Source organism: Loxodonta africana, chromosome 1 (assembly GCF_030014295.1).
Source record: "Loxodonta africana isolate mLoxAfr1 chromosome 1, mLoxAfr1.hap2, whole genome shotgun sequence".
In the NCBI taxonomy this organism is placed as follows: Eukaryota; Metazoa; Chordata; class Mammalia; order Proboscidea; family Elephantidae; genus Loxodonta; species Loxodonta africana.
This window is the reverse complement of record NC_087342.1, coordinates 80,194,895-80,205,350: the sequence shown is the minus strand read 5'-3', so window position 1 is coordinate 80,205,350 and position 10,456 is coordinate 80,194,895. Positions and strand designations below refer to the sequence as shown.

The window sequence follows — 10,456 nt, the reverse complement described above, 5'->3', positions numbered from 1 at the left end:
CTTCAAGAAAAATAGGTGCAGGTGGGGAAATAAGAAATGAAGGGATAAAATCACAATGCTCGGCAAGAAGTGAAGTAGTCTGGGTCTAGCCCTGTGGTCTGAAACCTGGCAGTGCATTATCGAGAGATCAGGCTCTGGTTCTGAAACTCTAAAGAGATACAAGGCAAAGAGAGGAAAAGGGAAATGCTACCAGGGATTATAACTTCTCTTTCAAACAAAATCTTCTTGGCAGTGAAGAGAATTCAAGGAGAATATTTGAGGCCATGACCTACAAATAATTGGCAACATAAATGAACCTAAATTAAGCACTCAGGAAACATATTAGACAGCCCATGGATAGTGTAGCTGGTAGAGCATCAGACTTTTAATCTGAGGGTCCAGGGTTCAAGTCCCTGTTCAGGCAGTCTTTCATTTGACTCTAATTAGTTCTCTTACAAGCCCTCCTTCTTCACTCCTCTCTTTTTGCTCTTTGCTCTACAGGAATCTGAAGAGAGCCAGAACAGGGAAAGAAATAGTAGCACTCTGCCCAGTCATGGTCTGTTTTGTCACATTCTAGCCAATAAGACAAATCTTGCAGCAATGCAGAGGAAAAAGACAAAAAGTAGAGATAGCAAGGAGAAAGATAGTCAGGATTTTGGAATATTTTGCATTTGGGGAACTAGAAAAGATGCAGTGACTTTCACTGAGCACAGAAAGAGGTTTGTATAGTTTTGCTTGTACACTGATAGACACTTTGTTTACTTTTTGCTTTATGGAATGTTTAGATGATGAATTTGCCAGCCCTAAGAGACAGCCTTGTTTAGTTGTTTTCTTAACACTGGAATACACAAGTCTGAAACTCTATAGACTGCTGACCTGGAGGTATGAATTGTGTGTGTGTGTGTGTGTGTGTGTGTGTGTGTGTGGTTTTCAGAGGAAAGGCCTGTCTGCCAATTGAATGGGATGGGGGCAATGTCAATCAAAACTTACGAATTCTAAAAGTAAAGCAAAACAAAAAAGATCTTGAAAGCAGTGAGAGAAATGGCACCTTTCCTATATGGGAAAGAACAACTTGCATGACAGTGAGTATCTCATTAGAAACCATGGAGGAAATAATTAAGAGGCAGATTTTTCAAGTGCTGAAAGAGGAGTATTATGAATTCAGGAAAAAATTTTTTTTTGGAATGAAGGAGAAATCAAGACATTCTCAGACAAAGGAAAGCTAAGAGAATTTGCCACCAACAGAACTTATAGATGGCTTGGACACAACAGCCAATGTCAAATCACATAAAGAAACAGACCATGATCACTTCAACAAGCTCCCAAAAATGGTGGTAGAGGCCTGAAGATTGGAATTGATTGGGATAGATAGAAGGGAGCTTCTGAGAGCTGAAAAATTCTTTGTCTTGGTCTGCATGTTGCTTATATGAGATGTACATATGTAATAACTCATTAATCTGAACAATTAAGTTGTATGCATCTTACTCTTTGTGAACTAAGCCTCAATTTAAACAAAAAGAAGAAGGAAGGATTTCCTTGGATGTCCTCTCACCTACAATACGTCCTATCTCTTCATTACTGCTATTCAAATTGTAGTCTGCAGATTGATGCCTTCTAAGAACTGTGTTTTGCCTGTCTGTGAGCATTAGAAATTTTGTATCAATTTGACTGTGCTGAGACATTGGACCCCTCCTATTAAGAGAAGTAAAACAATTTCAGGAATTGGGTGAATGGACTGTGGTGCTGGCCACTAATCATCAAGCACTAGAACTGTGTTGCCACTAACAATATTGTAAGATTGATTGGACACCTAGAACCCAAGCGAATACACAAATCTGAGGAAATATTATTTACTTTTATTTATTATTTTAAAATGATATTAATCTTAATCAAGCCTGGTTTCTATATTTGTAATTAAACATTATTAGCCAAAATAAATAAAAACACAAACCAGTTGTTTGCAGATGAATGATGACCCCATGTGTGTCAGACTACAATTGTGCTCCATAGGGTTTTCAAAGGCTGATTTGTTCAGAGGTAGATGGTCTAGGCTTTCTTCCCAGGGCTTCTGGGCGGATTCCAACATCCAACTCTTTGGCTATAAGGCCAACATGTTAACCATTTGCACCGTTCGGGCACTCCATTAGCTAAATATGGAGGTAAAATTCATACTATTTATTTGGAACTCTAATTTACATGTGTGAATCAAGGCTAAGAAGGCCTGAGGAGCCAGACAACAAGTGGTGTATGTGCTAGACAGTTGTGGTCCGAAAACAGGCCTCGGACGTGACTGAAAATAAAGAAGGAACCCTTTTTTTGGTGAGAGCTCTTCTTTCAGAATCAGCTTCTCTGAAATGAATGAGGAAATCGCAGCAGCTGAAGACCATCTGCAAAGTGAATTTTAATGAAACCCCTTCATGTGTCTGGACAGGGTCTCAAACTTAGTCTCTGATGAGCAAAGGAGTTGAGGCTTTCTGCATTAACTACATTTTGATGTGACAGTCATTTTGGATGTAAGTATTTAAAATATGTCCTCCAAAAATATTTTAGATTCTTGTACAAATTCTTTCTTCCTAGCATTAAGTCCAATTCTTCTTAGTTTAGAGGAAAAAAATCATCTACATTCCATTTCTCCCAGTTCTACAGTTGGCCTGAATGAGTGTGGGCCTATGCTGAGGAGATGTTACACTAGGTCTATTAGGGCAGGGAAGAAATTATCAAGTGATATGGTAAAGATATCAGCAAGATATCAACTCCATGTGAATCTCAATACAGAGATTAAAATGAGTTTGTATGGGACTAAGAGTGCACTAAACTACTGTGTAAACGTTGTTCTGGAGTACACAGGAGGGAAGAGGGAGGATAGAGGCACATCAGCTGAGAGACAGAGGAAAGAGGTGGGGTGGGGTGAAATGAAAGAAAGAGAAAAATGAGAGAGAGGAAGAGGGCAAGGAAAAGAGAAGGAGGCTTGTTCCAGAAGAGGATTCAGTTCAGTTTTCCAAAGACTGCCTTGCTTTTGAGAGTGATTCACTGTCCTTTTCCTCCCAGGGTAGACATGCTGAGCACTGTGGAGAGGGCACACCAGGTTGAATTTTTGTTTGCAATTCAGGCATTGTTGGTATTGTGGCTGCAGTGGGAACTGCAGGGATTTCCTGATTTCAGTGGGTGGGTGTGGTGGGAGCATTGTTGAGAGAAGAAGCGGGATGGGCACTCAGCTTTGAGATTAAGCACCACTGCAAGTCGTGGGAAGTTTATGAGGTTTTGCTTAAAATGAAAATAATACAAAAGAAAGTTTCCCTTTGTTTGCTCTACATATTTCTAAGTCTTAAATGAAGCTTATTGAAACCCAACGATTTCCTAAAGTAATTCTATCTGGCCTCTATACTCTTCGCATCCTGCTCTTAGCTCAAAAGGAGTCTAACGAGGGGACTGTGATGAAAGAAAGTCAGAAACTCTGTGCAATCTGTAATAACTACATTCTCAGTCGTCTTTTCCTCATTCGTTGTATAGGTTCAGAGTCAATGTAGGTTAGTCCTTCCCAAGTCAAGTAGGTGATCTCAAAATTGGCTTAGGGATGTCCTAGAGGGTGGATAGTTACAGGTTTTGGAGAGAAAAGGAAAGGCGGTGATTCATTATAAAAGACCTCCAGGTCATTTGGCTTTTCATCTCTGCTACCATAATTGATAACCCCTTCCTACAGAGAAACTAGCCATTTCCTTGCCTTCAAGCCTTTGGCAGCAAGGTCCCACTAAAAGATTTTCTGCTATTTAGGTCAAAACACAAAAACCTTTTAGTTCATATTCTGGATTGTATGATCAAATCTACATTGATTCATCAAGATTGTTACTTTTATTCTCAGGATCAATAATTGAAAATATGTATAGGGAAATGTAGAATCATTCCACAAGGAAGTGGCAACTGTCCTGAAACAATGTAGCCCTTACCCGAGGTCTTTGGGTTAATGTGTCTGTGCCCTCCTCTTTTGGCCCATGGTGTTTAGGATTTGTGCTTCGTTTTTTCACTGGCAGTCTCTTCAGGAGGTAAGATTCTCCCATCCACCCAGAGACTGAGTTCAGGACAGCTGGACAAAGACATTTCTACGCTCTTCCATGGCTTCTTTCTGCTCAATATCCATGCCTCGATATCCACGTCCATGAATGAGAGGTCAACAAGACTTGGCAGTGAGTCTTTGCCTTCTCAGCATAAACCTGGGTTAAACATCTACTTCTCAACATTTTAGAACATGCCAGAAAAGGGGATGAGACAAAGAAAAGGATCTCTTCTTTGGTAAGAATGAATTCTTCTTTTCCTGACGTTATTTGAGAATCCTGTGTTCTCCATTCTGCAGAAGGTACATCAATTTTTCCCATACACTAGAGCAGATTTTTCTTCTTTCAGATTCTCTAGCCTCTTAACACTCAGATTTCCACCAAGCCCTACAAAATGGGTGTGCAGACGGTGGCCCATATACCACTGATAGTTTAGAGTGCTTGGAGAGAACATGTGGATAATAGATGACCACAAATAACTTTAAGTGAGTACCATTGTCTCAACAAGTTAGTTAAGAAAGAAGCAATAAGGCCAAAGCAACTCCAGAAAGACATAAGGTTCTAGAGGTGGGGCCAAGATGCCAGAATAGACTGTCACTTCCTGCAAGCCCTCTTACAACAAAGACCCGAAAAAAACAAGTGTATTGTTGACAAGCTCCGAGCCCTGAACATCAAAGGCAAAATTAGAAAACAAGCTGAGTAGCAGGAAGAGATGGTCCAGAAACAGAGAAGCATTATTGGATCTGAATTCCCAGGAACCCTCAGGCACCATTCCCAGGAGCAGCTGTGGCAGGCCGGTACTAGTGTCGTGCCCCAGTTTTCTCAGGGAAAAGCAGCCACCAACGCAGCCTACTCACACCTCCGGAACCAGAGAAGAATGGCGCTTTTGGCAAAAGCTAAGTACTTGCATATATTTTACCGTGCCCCCCACTCCCAAGCCAGCTTCAGTGGCTCTTGGTTTCCCTGGGCCTGAGATAGGCCCAGTTGAGTGCCTAAAGCCATCCTCCCGACGTTGGAGAGGGAATAAATTTGCAGTTGGGGGAAAAGATAATTTGCCAGCTCACCTAAGCTGGGGAGCTCAGGACAGAAGTGGCTCCTTTTCAGTCATAAAGAGTCCATGGACTTTGAGTACCTTTCCCCCCTACATGTACCTGTCTGGGCCTATTTTGGGAGAATAGGCCCTTGTTGGCAGGCTACAACTGTTCCAGCTGTGCAGTGGAGAGGTGGGTGTTTGATGTATGACACTGCTTTGCCTATTAAACTGGGTCCTCACCTACCCACATCAGGTGCCTGAGGAATGGTGGCTCCATTCAGGTCACCCAGCCACCCACGACAGGGGTCCAAGGATAAGTGGTACCTTCCAATTCCTACAAGCAAAAATATTGGGTGCCCATGTTCCATCTACAGAACACACCCACCCGTACACGCTAGGGGACAGGGACATGCTTTCCTCAGAAACACTTGGGGGACCATTCTCAGACCCCTGCCTTGTTCAGAGCATGACCCCCTGCTGCAAGCAGATACCAGTACCTACACCAATCACCCCTGCCCCTCTAAGTCTTAGGACAGAGCCTCTACCAAGCACTTGATGACCAGCTACCTGGGCACCTGAGCTGAATACATATAAGAAAAGTAAACGGACTCCTAGACTAACATACCTGATAAAAGCTCTAGCCATCTGATGACAGGACGTCAGAGCTTCAGAGGTGAAAATAATCACGCTAGCTCACTCAAGAAATCCATTTGGGCATGTCAAAACAGAACAAAGCAAGAAGCTAGGATACATCAAGCAAACATAAAACAAACTAATCTAATAACTTATAGATGGCTTGGAGACAACAGTCAATGTCAAATCACATAAAGAAATAGACCATGATCACTTCAACAAGCTACCAAAACAAAGAATACAGGGATCTTCTAGATGAAAGTGACTTCCTGGAATTACCATATGCAGAATACAGAATATTAATATACAGAACCCTTCAAGACATAAGGAAGGAAATCAAGCAATACGCACAACAAGCCAAGGCACACAGATAAAGTAATTTCAGAAATTAAAAAGGTTATTCAGGAACATAATGAAAAATTTCAAAAGATTTTAATAATAAAATCCATAGATAGATTGCAATCAGGAATTCAGAAGATTAAAAATAAAATTACAGAATTTGATAATTCAATAGAAATTCAGAGGAGTAGAATTGAGCAAGTGGAAGGCAGAATTAGTGAACTTGAAGGAAAAGCACATGGCACCAATACATTTGAAGAAAAATCAGATAAAAGAATTTGAAAAATAAAGAAAATTTAAAAATTATGTGGGACTCTGTAAAGAGGAATAACCTACAAGTGATTGGAGTACCAGAACAGGGAGGGATAACAGAAAATACGGAGAGAATTGTTGAAGATTTGTTGGCAGAAAACTTCCCTGATATCATGAAAGACGAGAAGACATCTCTCCAAGATACTCCTCAAACACCACATATGGTAGATTTTAAAAGAAAGTCACCAAGACATATTATAATCAAACCTGCCAAAACCAAAGATAAAAAGAGGCTTTTAAGAGCAGCCAGGGTTAAAAGAAAAGATACCTACAAAGGAAAGTCAATAATAATAAGCTCGGACTACTTGGCAGAAACCATACAGGCAAGAAGGCAATGGGATGACTTATACAAAGAATTGAAGGAAAAAAAAATTGCCAGCTAAGTATCATCTATCCAGCAAAACTATGTCTCAAATATGAAGGTGAAATTAGGACATTTCCAGATAAACAGAAATTTAGAGAATTTGTAAAAACCAAACCAAAGCTACAAGAATTATTAAAGGGAGTTCTTTGGTTAGAAAATCAATAATATCAGGAATCAACCCAAGACTAGAACACTGGACAGAGCAATCAGCTATCAACATAGACAGGGAAATCACAAAAATAAATCAAAATAAAAAGTGCTCAAAACAGGGAAACAGCGATGTTATTATGCAAAAGAAGACAACATTAAACAATACAAAGGGACTAAGAAATGTAGTCATAGATCTTTCATATGAACAGGAAGACAAGGCGATATATAGAAATAAAAGTTAGGCTTAAATTTAAAAAATAGGGGTAAGTATTAAGGTAACCAGAAAGGAGACAAACGGTCCTACACATCAAAGCAAAATAAAAGAAAAAAATAGAGACTCAGCAGTACTCAACAGTAACAACAGTAACAGTAACAAATAAGAGGAAGAGACAATATATAAAGTGCAAAAAATTAAGTGGGAAAAAGAAACTGTCTCCAACACAAAAAGACGTCAAAATGATGGCCCTAAATTCACACCTATACATAATTAGGCTGAATGTAAATGGACTAAATGCATCAATAAAGAGAAAGAAAGTGGAAGAATGGATAAAAAACATGATCCATCTATACGATATGTTCATACAATGGAATACTATACATCAGTAAAGAACAGTGATGAATCTGTGAAACACTTTGTACCATGGAGAAATCTGGAAGGCATTATGCTGAGTGAAATTAGTGAGTTGCAAAAGGACAAATATTGTGTAAGACCACTATTATAAGAACTCGAGAAATAGTTTAAACAGAGAAGAAAATATTTTTTGATGGTTATGGGAGGGGGGAGGGAGGGAGGGATACAGGTATTCACTAATTAGATGGTCGATAAGAACTATTTTAGGTGAAGGGAAAGACAACACACCGTACAGGAGAGGTCAGCACAACTGGACTAAACTAAGCAAAGAAGTTTCCTGAATACACTGAATGCTTCAAAGGCCAGTGTAGCAGGGGCGCGGGTTTGGGGACCATGGTTTCTTGGGGACATCTAAGTCAATTGGCCTAATAAAAGCTAATAAGAAAACATTCTGCATCCCACCTTGGTGAGTGGTGTCTGGGGTCTTAAAGGCTAAACAGTGGCCATCTAAGATGCATCAGTTGGGCTCAACCCACCCGGAGCAAAGGAGGATGAAAAACACAAGGTAATTATGAGCCCAAGAGACAGATAAGGCTACATAAACCAGAGACTACATCAGCCTGAGACCAGAAGAACTAGATGGTGGCCAGCTACAAACGATGGCTACCCTGACAGGGAACACAACAGAGAACCCCTGAGGGAGCAGAAGAGCAGTGGGATGCAGACCCCACATTCTCATAAAAAGACTAGACTTAATGGTCTGACTGAGACTAGAAACACCCCGGTGGTCATGGTCCCCAAATCTTCTGTTAGCCCAAGACAGGAACCATCCGAAAGCCAACTCTTCAGACAGGGATTGGACTGGACAATGGTACAGAAAATGATACTGGTGAAGAATGAACTTCTTGCATCAAGCAGACACATGAGAATATACTGGCATCTCCTATGTGGAGGGGAGTCGAGAGGGCAGAAGGGGTCAAATGCTGGCCGAATGGACACGAAAAGAGAGTGGAGGAAAGGAGTGTGCTGTCTCATTAGGTGGAGAGCAATTAGGAGTACATAGCATGGTGTATATAAATTTTTGTATGAGAGACTGACTTGATTTGTAAACTTGCACTTAAAGCACAATTAAAAAACAAGAAGAAGTAAGGTTCTGAGAGTAAGATCTTTGGCCTGAGTTGTGAGGATAGAAAAGAGAGTAGGGATTGAACCCAAAGCTTTGTGCATGCTAAGCACAGTGCTCCACCACTGAACTATGCCCCCAGCTAGCCCCCCATCTGAGAGGAATCTTCATGACTATTCTCAGAGTCTCTGAAGATTAAGTCAAGATAAAATCACTTTAAGTTCAATTCCACGATTTCCAAATTCCCTACACTGCACACTCCCAGACGCAGACACAACCAGAGAAGGTTATCTTAGTACTAGAAAGATCAATACTGTTCCTAGTCAATGCTCTGCCACCAGATTACCCAGAGCCTGCTTCCATTCTATCACCTGGATGAATCACAAGTTACAACATTCTCTTGGAACTTGTCTGAATTGACTTTTTGTATTCTTTTGACTCTTGGGAACATATTAATGTGTTACAGAGGAAAATAAGTCAATAAAACTAACTCAAGTGTTTGTGAAAATACTGTAAAATTAAATACAAATAGAAACAAATAAAGCTAACATATTTTGAAAGAATGACATCCACATAGGAGGAAAAAGAGAGAATAGATTCAAGTAAATGTTTTCCATAGTGCTTTGTCCTCACTGTAAGACAAAAAGAATGACAAGCAAATATTAAACTCTGCATATCAGCTCTTTGACTTTGCTAACCAAAAGATTGGCAGTTTGAATCCACCAGGTGCTCCTTGGAAATCTTATGGGGCAGTTCTACTCTGTCCTATAGGGTAGCTATTAGTCAGAATGGACTCCACGGCAATGGTTAGGGTAATGGATGTAGCAATTCTGATATTATTTCGTGTGAATTTTTGGCTTGAGAAAATGAGTACACATATTGAGGTTGTTGGTAATCAGTGCTCTCACTGTGGGAGCTAGAAGGAAAATTAGAAATTGGAAGGGAGGAAGGTAAGAAATCCCCTGTTGGTGCTGAATGGGCATTCCTCCGTTGCCATCAAATCGATTCTAACTCTTGGATGGAGACCCCATGTGTACAGAGTAGAACTCCTCCATAAGGTTTCTTTGGCTCTAATCTGTGGTTAAGCGCTGGACTGCTAACCAAAATGTTGGCCAGTTCAAACCAACCAGCAGCTATTTGGGAGAAAGAAGGCAGTCAGTGGGTTCTGGGAAAGATTACAGCTGTGAGTGGAAATTGGCTCCATCACAATCGTTTTGAGTTTTTGGTTTAATCTTTAAGGATGACCAGAGGCACAATTATACTTGACTGCTAACCTAAAGATTGTTGGTTCCAGTGGAAGAAAAGGCAGGCCGTCTGCTTCGTTTAAGATTACAGCCAACACATGAGGTCACCACATGGGATCAACATGAGTCAGAATCGCCTGGATAGCAACCAACAACAATTTTTAAGGAAGCAGATTGCCAGGCTTAGATGGGGCTGCTGTGTAAATTCCAATTGCCAACCTTTTGGTTACCATTAGGTTACCGGGCACAAAATATTTGTACCAGCCAGAAACATTTCTTATATAATGTAGTGGTTCTTTTTCTACAGGATTTTAAAACATTTCTTCTGGTTAAAAATATATCTTTCCCTACACACATAATACTAATATGAGAACAGAAATGAAAGTCACAAGCGCAACAGCATGTAGCATATGGGATTCCTTGCTCCATCAATTTCTAGGTTTCCACATTGAATTTCAGTTCCTTATTTACTTTTTTATTATTATTCTTTAGATGAAGGCTTACAGAACAAACTAGTTTCTCATTAAACAGTTAGTACACATATTGTTTTATGACACTGGTTAACAACTCTACGACATGTCAACACTCTCCCTTCTCCACCTTGGGTTCCCTATAACCAACTTTCCTGAACCCCCCTGCCTTCTAGTCCTTGCCCCTCG

At 40.4% G+C, this 10,456-nt stretch overlaps 1 non-coding gene across 1 annotated transcript; it reads left to right on the top strand.

Moving 5' to 3' along the window:
• The first annotated feature begins 328 nt into the window (after positions 1-328).
• TRNAK-UUU (transfer RNA lysine (anticodon UUU)) lies at positions 329-403 on the top strand. The gene has a single exon. It is a non-coding gene; the product is annotated as a tRNA-Lys (tRNA).
• The last annotated feature ends 10,053 nt before the right edge of the window (positions 404-10,456 follow it).